The following is a 22,865-nucleotide window of genomic DNA, read 5'->3' as shown; positions in this document are numbered from 1 at the left end:
GGCCACCAAGATGATATCGTGGCACCGGCAAAACACCAGCTGCCAAGGGCGGATTTGGGTCGGCCACCGAGATGATATCGTGGCACCGGCAGAACACCAGTGGCTGAGGGCGGATTTGGGTCGGCCACCGAGATGATATCGATGGCACTGGCAAAACACCAGTGGCCGAGGGCGGATTTGGGTCCGCCACCGAGATGATATCGATGGCACTGGCAAAACACCAGTGGCCGAGGGCGGTTTTGGGTCGGCCACCGAGATGATATCGATGGCACTGGCAAAACACCAGTGGCCGAGGGCGGATTTGGGTCGGCCACCGAGATGATATCGTGGCACTGGCAAAACACCAGTGGCCGAGGGCGGATTTGGGTCGGCCACCTACCTGAAATCCTGGCACCAGCAGGACCCCAATGGCCGATGGCGGCTTTGGGTCGGCCACCGAGATGATATCGTGGCACCGGCAGGACGCCAGTGGCCGAGGGTGGCTTTGGGTCGGCCACCGACCTGGGATCCTGGCACCGGCAGAACACCAGTGGCCGAGGGCGGTTTTGGGTTGGTCACCAACCTGAGATTGTGGTACCAGCAGAACGCCATTGGCCGAGGGCGGCTTTCGGTCGGCCGCCGAATTGACAGTGTGGCACCGGCAGGATGCCAGTGGCCGGCAATGGCATTGGGTTGACAACCAAGCTGGTATGGTGTCCATAGAAAAAACTTGGCAAAGATGGTTAGCCCAATGACTCTCACTAGAGGCCACGCTCAAGGTCTGTTCATACTTGCAAGACGCAGTGGTTGCGTGACTGCATTTTGGTCACCGAGAGACGGTGATGATCGCAAAAGCGACTGGTTTGGAGTTGAAACCGCTCGCTTTTGCGACAAAAAAGCAGTCGCGCGACCACCAGATTTTGGAAGTGTGAATGCGCCTTTAGGGACTCCACTCCCCGATTGTCTTGTGGCACCGCCAGAAGATTGAGTGAGACCGCTCTGCCATGAACCGCTTCAACATTTCTGGACGACGGAAAGCTGTCCTTGAAATTCTAAGTAAAGCTCCAAATAATTTGAATACAATAATTTTAATCCATAAGATGGCCTAAGTGTTGTTACTCTGGAGCATAGCTTATTTAGTGTCGCTCATGTTCCCCTAACAAGTGGATTGCAGGTTGCCTGTTGGCCTATTCAATTTCTTGTCATGCAGCTGGCCTCCTCTGTTTGGGGGGGGGGGGCTGCAGAAACACACCCTAATTCATGGCAGGAGCCAACAAAAATATGTAAATTTATTTCAAGTGAAAAATAAACAAGTGAACAGGGAATCCTATTTGGCAAGTACACATTAACAGTAAGCAAAGGACGGATATGTAATACTCTTTCAAGGAGCAATGACAGTCAAACTTCAGGGAATAACATTACCTAGCATTCCTTCATGTGTGCTTTGTTGAAAGTGATGAGATCTGATCATTTTGTTTCACACACTTGCTTCTGTTCTGTTTGGAATATGTGGAAGAGCGTCCTCCGGTACAAGCCCGTGCCATTGACTGCACTACGGTGCTATTTGGTAACCGGATGTGCCTATATGCATTTTTCTCATGAGCACATGCCGTTGGCATTAGATCCTACAAGAATGACATCACCCTCAGCAGCTCGTGCCATCTAAACACAGTAAATGTTTAAAGTTGGAAAGATTGCTTGCCCCGATTTCCAGCAACCAGGACCCTGGTTAGGAGCAAGAGTATAGGGCTAGACACATCTTTCGTTAGTCTTGCCTGGCAATAGGTTGTTCGAAAACACCATGAACTGTGCTGTCGAAAGCCGAAGCTGCTTTGTCCTGACCCTAGTTGACCTAAACCCGTTGTCACATCAAGAGAAATGTTTGCACATTATTCAGGAACTATGTTTTGTAGGTATGTGTGTACAGTCAAACCCGACTATATTGAACCCGTTTACTTGGAATTATTTCTTATATTGAAAAACTTTTGTGCACAGTAATGTTACAGCGATAATATATATCAACAATTACGGTTACATTGAACAAAAATAGCAGCCACTACCGATACATCGAACTGCCAAGAGTGCCGTTTTGCTCTGCAAGCTTGCTTTCCCCCAATGTTTGCGGCCGCATTGGGGGAAAGCCAGCTTGAAGAGCACGCTGGCTTCTTTTTTGTGGGCGGACGCATTGACTTAACACCTCTAAGAAAGAAGGCCGTAGCGCTCCGAGTGGTTACATCACAATGTCGGAGAAGGAAGGCCATGGTGCAACTACATAAAAAAAAATATCACATCGTCGTGAAAAACATTTTTCTTGTCAAGCGGCACGGTGGGGTTTGTGCGCGTTTATCCGACATTAATGTCTTAAAAGTGCTGTCTTGTACAATTTATTATATATATATAATATAAATGTAATATACAATGTGCTACCAAGGTTGAAAGTACCAATTTTATATTCATGATTACCCCTATAACTGCGGGACTATGTGCAGTCCCGCAGCTCCCCACAACTTTCGAATGAACCAGTTCGGTGAGACATTTCCATCTTCCCTCCAACGGCTCCGATTCTGGTAAATGTATGTTGTGTGCGAGCTGCAGACTGTCTGAAAAGGAACGCTGGGACTTTCAGAAGGGAAGAGAATGGAAAAAAATCAAGTCATCGCCGCGGGGAGCGCACACGAGCAAGAGATGGGCCGACAACGTTAAGCCTCCCACACTGCTCCGCTGCTCTCGTGTGAGGTTCTTTTGATCCTTGTTCCCGACGTTTTTCTGTCGTCACCGCAGTCTCGGGTAGTTTTTGTGTTCGCTTGATCCTACGGCATTTACGTGGATTCGCGGAACAAGTCCTGCTACTGTTTGAGTGACGTGTGTGGAAACTAGCCAACAATGACACTGGTTGATTATCGATAGACCTCTCGAGATCTCGACTAAGAGGGACTTCTTGGAGCTTGTCTTCAAATGTTTTCGTGCCAGATATTGTGGGACATATGGATACGATCGACAGGTGAGAAACAACTTATTTACGGGCTTTCTTGGTCATGTGGGACGCAAGTAAGTGCTGCAGTCTTTCTTTTAAAATTTTGTGATAGAGTGGAATTTTGTTCTTTGTCGCTATCCGTGTACAGTGGCGTCGACATTTGTAAATATGCGTTGTAACATTCTAGTTTTCACTGGAAGGTGAATGACAAGTTTGTGCGATCATACAAAATGCATTTTTTGTGGTTTCGTGTTTGCTGATACTAATGACATTTTATTGCCTTTACCGCATTTATACCAGGACCTTAACTGTATTACGGCAATAGTATTATTGTATACAAAAGAAGTTATATTTTGTTTACATGATTGTAAGTGACCCTTCTCTAGCTGTGTCCACGTTGACTACGTCCACCTGATCTTTAACTGATCTGTTTTGCTGTGTCCACTCACTGCGTGTCTCACAATTTCGTTGAAGCGTTTCTGTATAAATTATGCATTCCTACAACAATTGCGTGACTCAATGTTTTCAACTTAAAACAATCTCTTTGTATAGGCGTCTTATACGCATACTTCGTGCCATTTTGTACCGATTATTTAGCGATGTAATGCTTTGCCCGTGAAATACAATGTTTTCTAGACCCATTGTTATGGGCAGCTTTCATTTTAGCTAACAAATCACGCTTATGTGACTAAAATCGCGTTACAACAATCGACCCACGCGCGTTGCCTTCGCTTCGACGTGCGCCCCCGATGGCCTTCATTTGCGACGTCACGAGAGGAGCGCTACGGCCTTCTCTTCTGGGAGGTGTTGGTCGACCGCCCGGAACAAAAAAAAAAAAATCTCTTTTGCGCAGGGAGCAGGGGGAGGGCGCTCCATGGTTCCTCTTCCGACTCCGTCCACAAAAGAGAATACTGCCTTTTCTTCCGAGAAGGTTGAGGCGGCCGCCCGAAAAAAAAAAAGCCAGCTTGCTCTGCTAGCTGGCTTTCCCCCAACGCAGCTGCCTGCCTTAGGGGAAAGCCAACTTGCAAAGCGAAACGGAAGCTCTGCAGGTGCTACTGCTCGGACGTGCTCCGTGCCCTCGGCATAGTTCGGCCCTAATGTGCGAATATAGAAGGCAGCGGCCTCAATTTCGGAGTCCATCGATAGCGTAGAAAAATATTGTTATTGCGGATGCAATGAAGAAAAAGCAGCAGAAGATGCAAGACTATTTCATTGTGTAATATTTCAGCAGAAAGTGGATTTTTGAGAGTCAAATTCATTAATACTTCTAATTGAATAACCCGCTATATCGAACTGGCAGACGTTTTCTTGCGAGTTTGATGTAAACGAGTTTGACGTATAGTGGATTTTGAGTTCAAAACGAATTTAAAGTGAATATTTTTTTCTGTTGAATAGTTTTGAATTTAATATTGTTATAGTTTTTACAAGCCTTCCACTACTGTACGATACTTAAATAGAAACCCTGCAGGTTGCTGCCGAGATTTCACTTGTACTCTCCTAAGTCCTTATTTTAATACGTAACTCATATTTATAAACTGCGGCATCTGAACAAGAAATTTGTTGCAGATATTCTAGTCAAGAGGATTTTTAAATCTGCTCGTTATATGCAAATATTTTGTATTCAATATAAAGTATGAAAAAAAAAAGGAGCATGAATGATGAACGTATGTTCTCAAGGCCTCTTTTGCCTAACCCAGACATTGTTTCTCAAAATTAATGAACTTCTAATTGCAAGTTTTAGAATGTGTCCAAATTTGTGCGTTTCAAAGAAATGGCATCGTCGTAATGCGCCAATCCAGACAAGGTCTAGGCTTGGCACATGCGCACTGGTGACGACGCTATTTTTGCTTCCGCAAGGCTTTTGGGTACTCTAGCCTATAATTGCCTAAAACTATTACTTAAGGTATTCACATCAAACTTGATCACATCAGTCATGCTCGTGAATGCAAGTGACAACCTAGCTTTTCATAATCTACACCTTTTTGTGTCTAGAAATTTAGTTTTTTATCCAAAAGTGTTTTTTGTATTCCTTCATACACAAACTCAACTCTGTTACGTCACAGTGCGGTGGTGGCGCTTCGGGCACAATTCCGGTCTGGGGCTGTGGGCGGAAGTCCCCGTGCGAGACGTGTATTCCTGCGTTGTTTTGAAAGGAACCTGACAAAAACCCGCTTTCTCGTCAAAACATCACGACTGGGGCTGTACTAAAAGAGTCTAGAAAGGTTTGAAGGTTAGTTCTCATGTGCTCGGTTCGTTCGAGAACGTGGATATGTGCCGTGAAAAGGGAAAACCAGATGCCGTCGGACCACATCTGCTTGGGCGGGAAGCACTTCGGGTTGAATTCACGAATACTGGTGGTCATCAATTTATTCTTTTGTTCCCACATGAATGCCAAAAAACCGTCATGTTGTACCGACCATTGTATAATGACTATGTTCAGTGCGTCTTCAAGTTCAAACGGCCGCCTGATCATTCGAACTATCGTCTGCTGTCTCAGACAATTCTGCTTGTCTGCTCTTTTAGAAGACACCGGCCCGAACATCAAATGTTGATGCCGTACTTGCGATAAGAAGTAAGTGCAGCCCTCAAAAGACTTAAATTTGAAACTTGGTAAGCAGGCTTCATGTAAACAGTAGATACAAAAAGATGTTCATCATTGTTACCAGTGGCCATCACCAACTTGTTATGCCTAATTCACTTGGTCCGATTCTGCTTGCGATTTTCAGTATCGGCGTCGACCATCTCAGCTACGGTTCACGCTGTTGCAGCCCGAGTGACTTCGCGACTGAAAATTGCGAGCGAAATCTCATCATGCGAATCAGGCTTTAGCGTACATTCTGCGGCGTCCACGCGGAATGAATCGCCGCATGCCACATTATTCACGCGAAGTTTTGCGGTGTAACGAGCCTCGGTAATCTCCCTGAGGCCGCTCAAGTAGTCAGGCATCGCAAAAACGACGTAGAATCACCAATTCGAACGCCAAAAAGGGCACGGGGACTCACACCGACAACGACAACATCGCATTCCAATGGTTTGTTTATGGGCGACGGCGAGCTTCTCGCCCACACTCCATCGCGCATGCGCGGCGCCAGTGGCGCTACAGTTTGTAAATATGAACTGGTGTAAACTATAATTTAGGGAATGACATATAAAATATCAAGCAAATAAAAAAATGTCAACCATTTACCTACTACTCAGTTTCATCTGAAATGACCCATTACCATGGTGTTAAGAGAGTTCAGCCTTCAGTTGTGTGGTGTAAACATCAGCCAGTGTGCAACGGTATTACAAATACCAGAGTCACCACTTGCGCGAAGGCATGATGTTGCTCCAATGACACTGCCTAGCTTTCTGCTTCTTCGTCCATTTATCATTTTCTTTTTAGACACAGCCTGCTATTGTTTTACCCTCGCCATGCCCGCCATCAATTGGGGCATAAAATTCATAATGTTTCCTGTTCATATGTTCGTTATACCTTACAATACAACACAGACCATGCTACAGGCCACACAAGTCAACTCAATGTAGTGACCTCGGAGAGAGGCGCTGTGATGTGTTGTCACTTGATGCGCTAAGTTGCCCGAGACAGCTGGCAACGGCCGCTACAATCCATTGCACTTACAAACGGAGTATAGTGACTTCTAGATAAATTATTTGAATCATTTTGTCAACTCCCTACATGCACTAAAATACTACTTCGAGAAATTAGCACAGTTGAGAGCAATCAACCAAGCACAGCACCCCGAGGACTGATGCACCACAAAGTTCAGTTTCCATAGGCACTACCAGACACATCACAGATAAAAAAAAATATAAATAAAAAAACATTTTTTTGTATGATGCTTTGTGGTGCCTGGGAGATAATGCGACCAACTATGGCCACTGTGGATACGGTGCTCGAGTAACCACTAGTTGTTGAGACACAGCACCTCCAACAGAAATTGACTGCAACAGACCCGGCAAAACCGTTATTTCTTTATTTTAAGACAATAGAATACAACAGGTCTTGGTGGTGGATTCTGAATTACATGTTTCTAAGTGTTCAATAACGAAAATGAAAAAAAAAAAAAAATTGAGGATGACAATATCTTTGAATTCTCACAAAAAAATTGTTTGACTTTTTCTATATTTAAAAACACTTCTGAGCATGCATAAAAATATTTACGTTTCGCGAAGTTTTATTACCCTGTGGAGCTCGAAGATATGTTAATGCGCAATTGGGAAAATCATATTTCCACCTCCTCAGACGCAATTTATTTTAACAAAAACATTAAAGGTCTTTTTGTAAAAGTAGGTCTATTCCATTGCAAGGACATATTTTGCTAGCTCCTATAAAATCTTAATTGAAAACAAAAAATAGGCACGACATTATTGTCCTATCTTAACATGTTGCCCCATTTGTTTTTATCGCCTTCCTTGTTTCTGTTAGACTCTACACATTGGCCGGTTCCCCAATTCCCCATTCTTGGGTCAGGCTCTGTTGATGCACTGTTTAGTTAAATTAAACTATTATTGCTACATGAAAGTTTTATGAGTCTGTGCTTTGTCAGACACATGTCTATATTTCCTGTTTACAGTGTAACAGTTACACTTGCGGCTCACCCGGACCGTGTCGCTTGCTCCAGTGCCGCTACAAGTCATGCCTTCATAGTGCCTTGTTTGGAAGACTTCAATGTCATGGGTGCCTTGCGACCACGGCTTCTAGAAAAAAAAAAAACACACAATTAATTGCCTGCACGCAGAACACCAAAGAAAAAAATCAAACCTCTGGGTATCTAATGCCTGTCAAGAATATCAATGTAACCTGTGCTTTAGTGCACATTCTATATACTCTGTGCATTAGTTGTAATATGGGGAAGAGAGCAGATGCTGTACAGAGATGTTGTCCACCTAAAGTAGGTTTAAAGTATGTCCCTTACATCTATCACTTGCTTCATGCAGTTAAGCATGTTATGTACGAACCAAGATTGAATATGATATTCAGTCAATTTCCGTGCAAACGACATAAACAATCACGTGCCTCTGTCAAGTGGCAAATTTGAATGCAAGCTCTGCTAGGTACATATATATGTCTCGTCTGGTTGAAATTAATCACAGGAGCTCACTCTTAAGAGACATTGCACAATTTCAGGTTGTCCGAGCCATGCAGCTTGCTCCACCTTACGTATCATTGCGCAGCATGTTAGTAACATGACAGCCTCCTTGTCAACGCTAAAGTCATTTTCCTCGTTTGAGGTTTTTTGGCAATGCTTATTCCACAGCCTACAGCCCTAAAACTTGAATCTCTATCATATTGAGGGCTATATCACTCAGCTTGCATCCACCCCCTTCTACAGGCTGCAACCACAGAGGCATAACATAAACAGATCCAGTCCCTATAACACCAAAAAATATTGAACGGTTCCAATTGCATTGCTGCATCAATAGACCCATTTTCTGAAAGTCCACACAAGGCACACTAGATCTTGTAAAGAGGTACAGTAGCACAGCCAAAAATAATTTACGTCCCCACTCACCCCTCCCAATATTAATTAGCACAGTACGCTGTGTAATACGCTACTTTCCACTTACAGTATGGGTGCATGTTCTGGTGTAAGTCATCGCACCAGTAATAGGCAAAATAAAATTGCCCATAAAACCGCATATCGAGTGGAACCTTGATTAAGCATTTCCAGTTTATTCAACGTCCTGCATTTTACTATAATTTAGCGCAGGTTTGTCAAAGTGCTGTAATTATTGTCGTTTTGGGTAATACGACTCCGGGTTCATTATTTGACACTTTCGCGCGTTCCCATAAATGTTGTATAATGAATGTTCCACTGCATACGGTCTAAACTTCCAAGGGGGAGGGGGGGGTACTGAAGTTTCATGAGTAAAGCACTGCGGATGCACCAAATGCCCAAGAACTACCCACGGTTATGCCCAGTGAACTGGCAGGTGCGGATAAAAATAAATTAGATTTGGCGGATTGTGAATTGGATGCAGATGTCATGGGCTACAGGCGCGGATATCCGTGGGTCCGGATCTATATTTTTGTCGAGGGGGCTCTCAAGCGTGAGTTATCGCAGAGCGAAGGGAATAAGTGAGTAATTCTACAAAGTGCATTATGGAATGTTTGGCAGGAAAAAAATTACTCTCTCAGAAAAGGAGTGCCAATTTGGGAGAAAATATTTCTTTACACTAAGACCTGAGTCTTATCAGAGATTGGTTTAGAGTGTTCTGCGTCACCAAACCTGCTGTCCCTACAAAAAATAAAGAATGTAGGGGCATCAATTGCCTTGGGAAAGTGTGTTCTTGTCTGGCACGAAAAGAGTGGAAAACATTCTTTGGGCAAAGGAAACTCAAAACGTACAAGCCACAAAAAAGTAGAAGCCCCAGTCGTGTAATCGCGTCTTACCACGCATATACCAGTGCTTCTCTGCAAAGAGTGACCGCCTTTCCTCGCACACTTTTTTTTATTTTTTAAAGGGACACTGACAGGGTATTTATGCTCGCCAAGGTTTTTAGTTGTACGTGACATATGAGAGCTCAACTACCCAGAACAGAATTTGCGGCTCAAAATTCGGTTTCTTTCCGCCCGAAAACCGCCGATCAAGAACTGGCCGGTTCGAGTCTCGCTCACTCTCCTTTCCGCGGTCACGGGCCGTTTTCTAAGGTATCGATGCGACCACCAAATTTAATCAAAGTCGTGGGTCACTGAAGGCACACACTCAATATTAAAAATAGAAAAAAAATATGAAACCCATTTTTTGTGGCTTCTAAAAAGCTGTAAATACGTTGATTGATAAAAAAAGTTCCACAGACAACCGGAAGCATTCTGTGCGTTCGTCGTTTCGCGTATCGTGGGACTCGCGGGGACGGCGATGGCAGCAGACGACGGGCATGGGACCTCTATTTCAGAGCTGTCGTTTGCGGTACCGGCGAATTCTGTCTACCGTTAAAAGAGAAATTAGGGACTGATCAAAAGAATTGGTATTCATCCCGTACGACACGCCCGGCCACCAAGCAGATTTGCACGAAGACGTCGCCGAGCCGTCGCTCCCTTCTCGTGGCTGAAGACATCGCTCGCGCAAACGTCAAGCACGACGTGTCTACTTCGAGTTGAATATGCACGCGTACGATTTCTTTACTACGTGCGAATGTCCCCAAAGCGTGGTGCTTCCCGACTTCGACCCGGGAGTGCTTTTGCTAGAGAAAAATCGACAGCAAACTTTCCAACTTACAGTTTACCGGCTGAATTATTACTAAGAAAAGAGATCCACCAGAAGTGAGATGTGCCAGTAGCTCAGTGGGAAAGACGTCCGGTTCACACGCGTTAGGTCTGGGATCGATCCCTCGTGTAGCTCTATTTTTTTTTTAACATTTTCCGATGTTTACATATCTTTTTCTTTTTTTTTTTACAATCATCACTGAAGAAACAAACAAAAGTTGTGGACGATACTTCGCTGAATTAAATGGTATGGGATTTCCGTTTTGACACCTGCGAACTCAATGTAATCACTTTCCACAAAATACGAGGAGCATATAAATCAGGTAGCGTCCGCTTTCCGAGGTGCCCGTATATGTTCTACAGGAATTGCAGCCAGCCATTGGTCCCGATCCCGTTGATCTTTCGGAAACTCTGTCGCACAATGCCACTTTTTTTCGGATGCAGGACATGTGAGCCAGCTCTTCACGCAACATCTTGGGTGTATTCTTTTCGGAGCCGATCATGGAAATTCACCACGGGCACCTACTACTCATCCTCCAACTCCTCAATGTACAAAACAACTCATCTTGGAGTACAAAACAACGAGCGGAACAAACATAACTGCAAAAGAATCGCACGGCGAGCAGTTCCCGCACGCCGCATAGCACACCGCATGTCGTGTCGTCTGCTATGGAGAGGAGAAAACAAAAACAAAAACGCACGGTCGGGTGTAGCCACGTGACTTCCGCCACTCACCCTCTTCTCTCCACTTCTCCGACCTCCGTCGGGTTTCGGTTTCGATTTCGAGCAGTTGCGTCTTTTGGCTATATTAAACAAATACGCTACTCTGTTGCAAAATATTAATTGGGTAGTCCTCCGACACCATAATAAAGCGCCTGGCAAAAAATAAAAAAAAATTTTGGGGGCTGTCAGTGTCCCTTTAACTTAAAAGGCACCTTCAAAAAAGAAAATGTAGGAGGGACACGCAGGTAAAAAACAAATTTAACATGAACAAAAAAAATTTTTTTTAGAGGCTGGTACACATGTACAGCACAGAGCTGATGAACCTAATTTAGCACTAATTCACCACTGTGTATCACTGGTGTAGGACAAATGTAAGACTGCATAAACAAGATCAGCATTACAGTATAGACCACTTATAACGTAACCACTTATAGTGCAGGACCGGGTATAACGCGACTTTTTTAAACCACCGGTTCGCCTCCCATAGGACTCCATGTAATTACATACCACTTAAAATGCAGGCGCGAAGGGAAATACTGGTTATAGTGCGGTTTCTGGAACAGCGCGCCGATTGCCCTGCGCAGCCAGCACGCTTCCCTGTGCGACACTAGATAATGGCGCTAGCCTGGCTAGCCGCAAGCGGCACTCGCGGGGCAAAGAGGTTGCTCGAAGTCGTGGCTCCAAGAAGCGAAGAGAGAGGCTTCAGTTGCCATACCGACGAAGGGACGCACGCACGTGTCGTTCACGTGCGTGCGTTGGAAACAACCGCAACGACAGACCAATTGCAGGTTGGGGAGAACTGTTAGAGCGCGTTGCATGTCAGTCGCGGGCCGGCTTCTATCCGCAAACATGGCGTCGGTTGCGATCGTTCCACGCAAAAGCACTATCCTTGACTGTGAATTTTCGTTGTGTGCCGCTATGATAACCCAGCACGTACTAGAAGGGGAGATCCACCTACTCGTGCGGCGATGTCGTGGCGGCACTCTCAAGACGGCAGAAACGCCTGTGTCGTTGTGTTTGTTTACTTCGACTACAGTGGTGCTTTCTAAGCATTTGTGTTTTTGAACATCGCCCGGATTTCTTATCTGGAGCATTTCACGCCTGTGCTAAAGTTGAAGGTATTACTGGCGCGTACCGTATAAAGGATGCGAATTTTCACGCGTCTTCATTACCGGAAAAAAGTGATTAGGGTTAGCAATCCTAACGCTTGCAACGTCCGTCCGCAACCAGCGACGCCGTTAAAAGGCTGCGCCAGGCAAAAGTCGCTCATTTCTTTCAAAATTGACACACTTAAAAGAGAAGTGTACAAGTCTGGTGAAATAAAGACTCCTCTTCGACTAACATAAAATAAATTTTTTTTTTTTAAGGTAAGTTGTCTCATGGCATGTATTTTGGCCTGAAAAATTGATGTTTTCGTTATAACGCGGTACCGCTTATAGTGCAGATTTTCGCGACTCCCGCGTTTTACGTTATATGCGGTCTACACTGTATTCCCAGGTCTTGACTAATAGCCCTAATGTAGAGCTGTGGTTGTATGTGTAAACAGGCCTTACATAATATCTTTTTTTCACTATTACCTTGAAGGTTTCACAACTGCGGTGATGCGATTGGCCTAACCCGTTTTGGAGCACCTTTCGGAGCAGCCAAAACAGTGTTTTGGAGCAGCAAAAGTGGCCTTTGCAGCAGCCAAGACAGTGTTTTGGAGCAGCAAAAGTGGCTTTTGGAGCAGCCAAAACAGTGTTTTGGAGCAGCAGAGGTGACTTTTGGAGCAGGTATTCTTAGAAAAAAAATATTTGTTTTAAGTGCTGGACAAACGAAGGGCACTTTGCTCGCCGCAATAAGCAAACTATGGTCAAGCTAGACCACCTGGGAGTCTCAACGTGTAACTGAAATGCCAATGACATGACAGATTTTGCAGTGCTTCAGGTAAATTATACACACATATGTAACTGCTGAAGATAAATAAGAACCAAACTGCACATAATAAAATTTATTTGAAAATGATCAGCTTACAAGTAAATATCACAGCAGTAGGTTGACTAGTTATATAATATAATGAAGGGAAGCAGTCTCCGACTGATGAAACGCGTAACTACTGCAGAGCAATGCGAAATTGTACACAAGACAAAGGTTCATTACGAGTCTTAGCGCCTGCTTTTCTTTTCGCTTTTTGAAACTTTCTGAAAGGCTGCTCCAAGCCTCGCTTTGCCTTCGGCTAGAAATGAATGTCAACTTTCAATGTCTCCAAAGAGACATTGAGACATCCCATAAGTGTACAATGCTGTAGGCGTTGCCGAGCGATTCCGAAAAACCGCTTGCCGCCGTTTCACTGGTTCCCGACGTGCCAGATTTTCGTCAAAAGTAAGCAAACGTAAAACAATGAATTGCAAGCGTCCCAGCAGGTGCTTCTCTTGTACAATCATATTCGCATGCACCTGAGGGCAACTTCGGCAAGCTTGCAGTTGCACGTGCTTCGTCGCGTGAGCGGAGATAGCTGTTCGACCGAAACCATGCTACTCCGCTTCAGTGCCAACTGGTTCCCAAAACTGTATGCAAGATGCAACTGTCCAGGATACAACAAAAACGTCCAGCGGCACGTGCTTGATAGGCAGGCAATCAAGGTACGTACTAAACACACACAAAAAAAGAGAACCTGAGCGCATCGATGCAAGACATCGCGAGTAAGGGTCAAAAAGCTTTTGGAGCGCTTTGTGCAACGACTGAACTCGAGACAAACAGGCACGCTCTGCGAGTTCAGCGTGCATACATTGCCTTCTTTGCTTTAGATCACTTCTCTCCACCCACTTTCTTCCGTGGGAGATTTTTTACGTATCAGGGTCCCTCTCGAAAAAAAACCTACCAAGAGAAACCTAAATAATCATTACTTCGACAGAGCAAACTGAGTAAAAGAGGGATTTTTGTAGTAGCGTAAGATTTAAAAATGCACAGGAATTTCGGTGAACACGCCGCGAACATGCGGCAGTCCTTAAATTTCAGTTTAGAAAGCGCCACATCTGCAGCGACGTGCGGATGGCAACGCCCGACGTTGCGCCACCACGGTGACTGGCAGGCAGACACAAAATATAGTTTTCCATCAGCCGTTCTTTTGAGGAGCGAGTGCTTCAGCTCACAAAGTAACTCCTCCCACCGCGCAAAAACATGCTTTCGTTTCACAGTATGACGGCATGGCTGGCCTGGTACCCGGTACGCTACTGTCGGAGCATCCACACATGCCCGCGTTTATCTTTGAAAAAAAAAGTCAGCCGCGTGAACCGCAGCGCGTGCAGCGTCATTCGCTCCCTAACACACAACACTTTGTGTGTTGGGGAGCGAATGACGCTGCACGCGCTGCGGTTCACGCGGCTGACCGAAGTTGTTTTGTTTTCTTCTTTTACCCTAAACCACCGATCTATCAAGATCGGCCGCGCCGAAAAATAAGGCAAAACGACGACGACGACGAATAAACGCTCAGTCTTGTGACAACCAGCTTGGCTGACATGACTCCTTCATTTTGTCTTCCGAATTTACTTCACTCCTGCATGCTCAATTATGGTACTCAGTTTAGTTTCGGTTTCGAAAAGCCACCAAAATTGGTCCTTTGGCGCAGATTACTTTTATTTTGGCGAAATATAGCAGGATGTAGCAGGGTTAGTCCCTTGGCGCAGTTTGGCGTAATTGGCGCAGCAATCACATCACTGCAACTGGGCATTACACAAGGGATAGGCTGCTGATATTTGCGATAGCAAATAAGTGACCATTACACTCAAGAACAAGAAAAGTCATGTAGTAGGTAGTGTTCTAAGACATAAGAACTCAGGAGCTACATTATAAAGAATGGTCACCATCTTTTGGTTTTATTTTACATCCACTTCCTTCCCTTCTTCTCATACTTCAGTCCTTGTCTTCTTCGGTCTCCCTACATTTCCACACTTTGAGACTCATACCTCCTGGGATGATAAAGTAAAATATTGCCAATTGTGGCAAACTTGAGTTGGCATCACTATTTCGATATCCAATGGTCTTCAAAATGCCTTGCTGGCTGGACATCTTGACAACGCGAAAGGGCCAAGGAGGTTGGAGTTTGTCCCTAGGAGGTCTTTACGAACTAAGACCAAGTCATTCAGCTGCACGTCGGGTATCTGGCTGCCGTGGCGAGCCCTGAAGTTTTTCTTCATGCTGGCTCGATACTTGAACCTTTTGTCTGCTATTTTCCTTCATTCCCTCAGCTCCAGTTTCTCCGAAATTCCCAGCTGCTGGTCCCCTGGCAATTTAGGAGCGTCTTCAAAGACAGCATAGTATTGCACCCAGGAGCGGCAGTACGCGAACGTTGTGATGAGCCAATTCTGCCGTGAGGCAACGTTTCCATACGCCTTTGAAGGTTGGATACATCATTGCGTGTTGTTGGAGGTCTTGGATGACCCTCTCTGCCATGCCATTAGCTGCAGGATGGTATGAAGATGACCATTGCAAAGTGATTCGGCGCTGTAGACCCCAGTCCCAGAGGCGTTCGCTTACAAAGGCAGGTAGGTCCGTTGTCAAAAATGACGGTCCTCCTATTTTTAATACATCCCACTCCAAAAGACGTATTACACTATTTGCATCTTCCTTTCCAGGACGGACGGCGACCCTTCGTGTGCCCTGGTCGATGCAGATCAAATGTGCTTGAGTTTTCTGAATGCGTGGGCTCTTTTTTATATCGGCGAAATCCAGATGAACAGTCTTGAAGGGTTTTCCGGGGTGTTTTGGAAGAACCATTTCGTTAGTTCGCGGACGGTACTCGGCTTGATGGAGTTGGCATTGGTAGCAAGTTGTAACATACTTCCAGATGTCCTCCTTCATGTGGTTCCATCTGAACTTTTGTACCAGTTTGTTGTAAGTGCACCAAAAACCACAATGTATGCCTGCATCTCCAGTATCTTGATACAGCTGCAGCACTTTATGGACGAGTGTGCCAGGAATGGTGTATTTGGCGTCTTCGAATTGGAAATCTTCTGTTCCTTCAGATACCTTTTGAAGATTAGTCTCCTCGAATGAGAGGTCTACAGCCAGCCGGGACAATGCATTTGCGTCAGCCAGAATGCTTCCAGGACGATGGTTTACGTAAAACTCAAACTGTCGCAGTTTGTTTATCCATCTCGCCAGCTTCACTTTTGCTTCCATCAAACCAAGAAGGTAGGTCAGCACTTGATGGTCCGTGTAAACATTGAAATTCTTTTCATTGAGGTAAGTATGAAAATATTAAATCGCCATCAACAAAGCCAGTGCTTTTTTCTCAGTGGGTGTGTAGTTGATCTGTGTTTCCGAGAAGGTGAAAGAGTAGTATCCGATAACCTTGATTTGTTGATTCAGGGGTAGAGTGGTGTCTATGATACAGCACAGCTCCTGTTACATAGTGCGAGGCGTCGGTATTCAGTTTAAATGGTAATTTGATACCTGGCAGGGTCAGCACAGGATCACTGGAAACACCAGTGATCAGATATTGGTATGCAATCTTGCACTGGTTAGTCCATTCAAATGGTCTTTCTATCTTCGCGAGCCCCATGAGGCATTTCTTTTCTCTAAAATAGCCCTTTATGAACGCCCGAAATCGACCAGCCAAGCCGAGGAAACCTCGCAGAGAATGAACGTTATATGGCCTCACAAACATGGATATCCAATCGACGGATTCTTGCTTCGTCGTCTTTGTGAAGCCATCAAGCGTACGATTCAGGAAGATGACCTTGACTCGCTTTCCTTAGCATAAATTTTTAAATACGCAGTCAAAGCTTTAAGAACACTTGTGAGCTGTTCGATGTCTTCTTCGGCGGTCCTCAGGCAGACGATAACGTCGTCAATGTACACTGGAGAACACTCCTATGAAGTGCTTCAAGACCCAATTCATCATTTGCTGAAACAAGACTGGAGAATCTTTCCACGCGAACTACAGCCGGCTGCACTCGTATATGTCGAATGGAGTCACAAAGGTGTGTACTTGTATTTTTCCTGTAATGAGACTTGCCAGAAGCCTTTGCATAAGTTGATGCGCGAAAACATCTTACAGCCACCAGTCTCGTCGATGATGGCTTCAATTCGTGGCATAGGAGACGAAAATAGATGTTTGTTAGCTGATAATCCTGTAATCCGAGTACAGATGAAACGACCCATCCTCTTTCGGAACAACAGTAATTGGTGATGTGAAACTTGAAGTAGATGGGTTTTTTTTTTCGCGTCTAGCATCTTCTGCAGCTCCGACTTTGGCCACACCTTCCTCCCTCTTGACATGTTGTAGGGTTTCCTCATGACAACCATTATGACCCTTAGCTTAAAAGGTACCTCGATTGCTGTAGTCATTTCTGGAAAATCTCCAAGACATTCGAGTTCCCGGTACATCTGTGTGACGTCCTTTGCTGATTTGTGTTTTCGGAGAGCTCTTTCTGGAGTCGGCTGTGCATCTCTGAAGACTTGTGCTTTGTCAATGCTGACCTCTCCAGTCCAGTAGATGTTCAAACAAAGCTGCTCAATGAGTGGTCAAGGCAACAGGAGTTGATAGCCTTCACAGTGTTTTGGGCATGCAATAAATACCAAATACCAATACCAATAGGCAACATTCTGCCTCATCAGTGCATTGACTTTGGCGTGGTTTTTTTGATAGATGATAATTTCTGCCCATTTTCAATACACCAGCTTTTCACCATCGTAGCCCTTCACCTCAATGTGTTCATCAGATATGTTGGCATCCTTGACATGGTCCACGTTAATTACAGCGACAGTTGCTCGACTGTCGACTAAAGCTTGAAGCTTGTTTCTATTTACATTGACCAAGATATAAAGGTTATGATTGTTCAAAGAAACACTCTCCCTTGGCGTCATTGGTCAGATACCGAAACCCTCTTTTATTAGTTTTTTGCATTGCAATCTTCCCCCTGGCCTCTTTGACGTTGCCCTCTTGGGCCACGTTGACGGTGTTGGGAGTGGTCTACTTTTGTATCCAATCATTGGGGGCAGTACTTCATTCAAATGGTCCAGTGGACCTGGTGACAGAGCTTCCAGTGCTTTTGTGTGTCGGCACGCTGGGCTTCAGTGGAACTGAGCAGTTAAAAAAACTTTCCGCTGCTTGTGTGTGTTGGCTAATTCAGACAGTTGTTGCATACATCTTGGCAGTTATGCCAAGATGTATGCACACAACTGGTCCTTCGTCATCCCATGAATGATTAAAGGAACCAGTGAAGAATCTGGTAGCTTTGAATCTGCAAGCTGCACAAGTATCCTCTTCTAAAAATGTATGGCATTGCAGTCCCCTCTTTGTACTTCTAGGCTATTGCTCGTTGCCATGCTTGTAGCTTCTGACCAAAAGAGGAAAGAAAATTGTCTTGTCATTCCTGCCATGACTCATACTCATGCAAAAGCACGCACAGCTCGTAGTACTTTTTGGCCATGCCATCAAGAAAGAGACACAAGTTCTTCTTAACTTTGTCGTGAACTGTCTGCCAGTTGTTAGGCCCACAAGCATGCTCATAGAAATTAATCCAGCATTCTGGGTTGCTAAAAGCTCCATCAAAGATGTCGGGCTTCACTATCTTAAAACGTGGTTTGTTCGCCGCTTGCAATGTGAAAGCAATTGTCTGAAGTAGTTTGAATTGATGGACCATCTGTTGTAATCCAAGCATCCTTGCAAGTAGAAGGCCGGCATCTTCAGAGTGCAGGTTTGTTGGCTTCGGTCAAGTAGTTTCCAAGATGAACTTCTGATAATCTGACAGTTTCATGTTTATCTTGACCTTGACTTTTTCTAAAACATGTTCAAGGCTTCGGCCTGGCTTGTCAACTAGATATTGAATGAAGGTGCTGGTGCTTACCGCTAGCGGTAACGCCATAGGCTCTTCATGCAGCTGACATTTCATGGAATGTATAACTCCCCTGTCGCCGCTTTCAACTTCGAAGGTCACCCCTTCAACTTACTGCAATTCAGTCGGCTGTGCCGTTTTGTAGTGTTCCAAAACATTAAAACTCGGGAGCCACATTATAAAAGAATGGTCACCATCATTTGGATTTTATATCTTCTTCCTTCTCTTCTTCTCGTACTGCACTCCTCGTCTTCTTCGGTCTCCTTACAACTCATAAACTCAAGAACAGTATACACAGATAAAAAAGTAAGGGGAGACATGGCCTAGGAAGGTCAACTTTTGAACCATTCTCTCAAATTTATTTAAACTTTCAGGGTGAATTGAACCCCATTAGGCTTGATGACATCTAAAGTTTAAGTCTTATAGGCCAGTTCTACAACCCCCCCCCCCCCCATACTATGCTTAACAAACTCCAGAAAAAAGTCACTTTATTAGGAAATGTATTTAAAAAAATTGCATCCCACAAAATGTTTGGTTTAATGTGAAGAAAAATACCCATAGTGCAAGTTAAGGTAGACATTAATTGTAGAAAATGGAATTCCAGAGAAAAACAATAACACACAAAAAAGCAAGCGATTTTAACAAATTTCTGTGTTTTAAAGTATTCAGTTTCGTCATGAATTTAGCTTTTTCAGATTATAAGTACCTTAACGTGTCCATCAGAAATTTCAGTCCAGAACACCCTGAATGAAATCTTCACCCTTTCAATATGTCAAATGATACATTTCCTAATACCATATTTCCTGCCAAAAAGTGAAACTGAGAAAAATTCATTTGGAGTTTCAACTTTAGGTTTCTTTCTTTTATATGACTTTGAGGTAGGCAAAATTCCCCTGGAGCATTTTTAGCACCTTCCTTTGAGGCTTTGTTGTTCCCCAGGCAATAGCTACCAGTTTGTGTCACTTGCAGGTGAGCTAACTTTTGTAGCAGGCATTCCTTGACAGATAAACTGGCAAGAACTAAGAGGCAAACATACTAAGGAAGAGCAACAGAGCAGGAATAGGATCTGAAGTGGAACATACTGTGAAAGGGTGTTACCAAAGATAACAGAATATCACTTCACCGGACAGGACCAATGATAAACCCTGTTTCGGGTCTCAACCAATAAGATTGGTCTCACCAAATTTTCTGGATTTTTTGTTTGGATGTATAGGCTTCTCCTGGCCATTGATACTTTTAAACTTGGAAAACTTCTACGGGCTAAACCTAGAATAAATAGCACTTACAACGAAAGTGGTGAGATGTTCTGGGATTGTTAAACAAGCATTAAGCCGTGCTAAATAAAATGCGCAAAAAACTTGTTTCCCATTCACTCGGATATGTCGAAAATAATTTATTGTGAGATAAATCTTGCATGTTTATGAATAAAAGTTTCTGAAACCACTCTTTTGAAGTTAATAAACATAAACATAATCTTTTTTAAGAAAAAAACTTTTTTCCTGAATTTTTTTTAGTCTGAGGCATTATCACTCTTTAGCAAAAGTTATACGTACAAAAATTAACAAGGGACATCTTATCACTTGAGTGGTATTGTTAGAACCATTGATTCCAAATATTGTTAGCAGTGACTATGTGGTCGGGCAAAGCGTTTCCTTCTGTTATTGTTAAGGGTATCAAAGAGTTTGACAGTGGACACGAAGAAGGCCTGATTGTTGCAGGTAATGTCTCGTCTTGGAAAAAAAATGAAAGGGGAGATGGAAACAATGTGTTCCTAAGTGCTGGATTATGTGGTAAAATTTGTAAAACAGTGTCCGCCGACATATTTCTCGTCTTAATGGTTAGCTCTGGGCAACGTTATTAGAACACTCAATTGGGCAACTAACCCTTGAAACCCGGACCGCGTGCGTCCACCAAGACCAAACTTTTTTATTTATTTACTTATTCATATACCCTTAAAAGCCCTCATGAGAGCATTACATAAGGGGGTGGGGGCCTGCGTGGATAAGTTTCATACAATAATTACCTGATCAAGGTAAAATAAATATACACGCATTAACACGAGTTCCCATAAAAGCACAAAAAAAAACATTAGGCACAATAAACACATTTCAAGATTAAACCTCGCTGTTTAATCAAATAATCTCAATAATTCAGTTCTGAATGCTTCAGAGTTTTCAATTGTTACTATGGCATCAGGCCAGTTGTTCCAGTCGACAATTGTCTGGGGAAAGAAACAGTGGTTGAATGCGTTCGTGCTACCAGATAAACGGGCGATTGTTCGAGAATTCCCTTGTCGGGTCGATGATCGGAGGAGAGAACGCAGTAGGGCGTCGCGAGGCGTAGGATGATAATAGTTAATTTTGTGAAGGGCTGAAAGGGGTGCAATTTTACGGTGGACTTGTAATGGTGGGAGGTTCAGTTGATTCTTTAGAGCAGATACGCTGGTGGCGCGGTCATACTCGAACAAGGTAAATCTTGCTGCCCGGTTCTGAACTGATTCCAGATTGTTGATAAGGTAGATCTGATGAGGGTTTCAAACCGATGCTGCATGTTCTAATTTTGACACCTTATGTATGTGTTACATGCCACGTTCTTTACATGCGAGGGAGAGGCTTTTAGGTTGCGTCTAATGTAACCCACAGTTCGGGATGCTTTAGCTTTAATGTTTTTAATGTGGTCAGACCAGGTAAGGTTAGCTGTCATTGTTACACTGAGATATTTATATGAGTCTACAGCCTCTATCAGACCGCTTCCTATTGAGTATGAGAATACTGATAATGATTATTTTCGAGTAAAGCAATTTAATTTACATTTTGATTTATTCAGTGACATAAGCCAGTTATTATACCATGTGCTAACTTTGTTTAAATCGCTTTGTAGCACATAGTGGTCATTCTGATTAACAATTTGTATAGTATAGTACACAGTCGTCGGCAAAAAGCCGAATGGTAGAAACGACAAATACAGGGAGATCATTAATGAATATTAAAAAAAGTAAAGCTCCAAGCACTGATCCCTGGAGAACTCCTGATGTCACTCGTTCTGTGTTAGATTCACGATTGTTAACGGATGTAAATTGCGAGCGTGAAGAAAGGAATTCTTGAATCCAAGACAGAACCAGTGAGTCAATATTAAGGCATGAGAGTTTGGCGATGAGACAATTGTGAGGAACCCTGTCAAATGCTTTTGCAAAATCCAGAAATACGGCATCAGTCTGGATGCATGCTTGAAGGTTAATATGATGATCATGGGTGAATTCCAGAAGTTATGTCTCACAGGAGTACCCTTTCCGAAATCCATGTTGATGGTTATAAAATATATTGCTAAATTCCAGATGCGATGCAATGTGCAAGAATAAAACATGTTCTAAAGGTTTTGATGCTATGCAGGTTAATGATATTTGGCGATAGTTCGAAACCAAGGAGTGAATGGCAGCTTTAAAAACGGTAACAACTCTGCCTAATTTCCAATCTGCCGGAAGACGTGATTGGGACAATGATTGCGCAAATAGTAAGTGGAGGTACGAGCTTAAAATAACTTTTGTGTTAGCAAACATTTTTGAGCAGATATAACCTCGCCCACAAGAAGAAGTGGGTTTAAGTCTTTCGATGAGCTTTGAAATTCCAGCAGGGGAAATTTCAATAGGTGGCATAGGCTCTAAATCCAAATGACATAACAGGGGAAAGTTATTTTCTGTTTCAACAGTAAAAACAGACGAAAAATACTCATTCACTGCACTCGAAACGTTAGCTTCACAGACAGGACTTCCATTTTCATCCATCAGGTAGACAGACCGATCATTGTTTTGGGGGAATATGAATTTCCAAAACTCTTTGGGGTTATCTCGTAACATCGATAGAAGGTCCTCAAAGAAAAACTTTTTTTTTTTTTTTGATGAGCGAAGAGCACTTTTATACGCCTTCAACTAGATACGATTACAGTGCCGCCTCTTAGCGGCGAGTCAAAATATCAAAGTTGCTTTATATAGCTACTTCGAGATGGCACTGCGAGATGGCGCCACCGGCCCTTGTGCAACTCCGCTGATCTGGTACGTGCAACCATGCAGTTCCCAGAGTGGGCGCTACGAGAGAAATGGCAGCAATACAATCTTGTCTAGTTCGGTTCTCAAGTACGGATCATAGCCAATTTTTCAAAGCAG

At 43.8% G+C, this 22,865-nt stretch overlaps 1 long non-coding RNA gene across 4 annotated transcripts in view; it reads right to left on the bottom strand.

Annotated features, from left to right (window-relative positions):
* Positions 1 to 324: 324 nt before the first annotated feature.
* Positions 325 to 22,865, bottom strand: part of LOC121836838 — a 67,377-nt gene continuing 44,836 nt past the window's right edge. The window contains exons 7-8 of one of the 4 annotated variants that reach the window (XR_006078025.1): positions 7,556 to 7,654; positions 325 to 562 (exon numbers count right to left, since the gene is read on the bottom strand). This is a non-coding gene — a long non-coding RNA (uncharacterized LOC121836838). Of the gene's footprint in view, positions 563 to 7,133; positions 7,655 to 22,865 lie in introns of those variants that run through there. The other 3 variants (XR_006078024.1, XR_006078026.1, XR_006078027.1) reach the window with 3 other exon arrangements.

The sequence above is a fragment of the Ixodes scapularis genome, unplaced genomic scaffold, assembly GCF_016920785.2.
Source record: "Ixodes scapularis isolate PalLabHiFi unplaced genomic scaffold, ASM1692078v2 PGA_scaffold2__306_contigs__length_199485367, whole genome shotgun sequence".
NCBI classification, from domain to species: domain Eukaryota; kingdom Metazoa; phylum Arthropoda; class Arachnida; order Ixodida; family Ixodidae; genus Ixodes; species Ixodes scapularis.
This window is presented reverse-complemented; position numbering and strand designations above follow the sequence as displayed.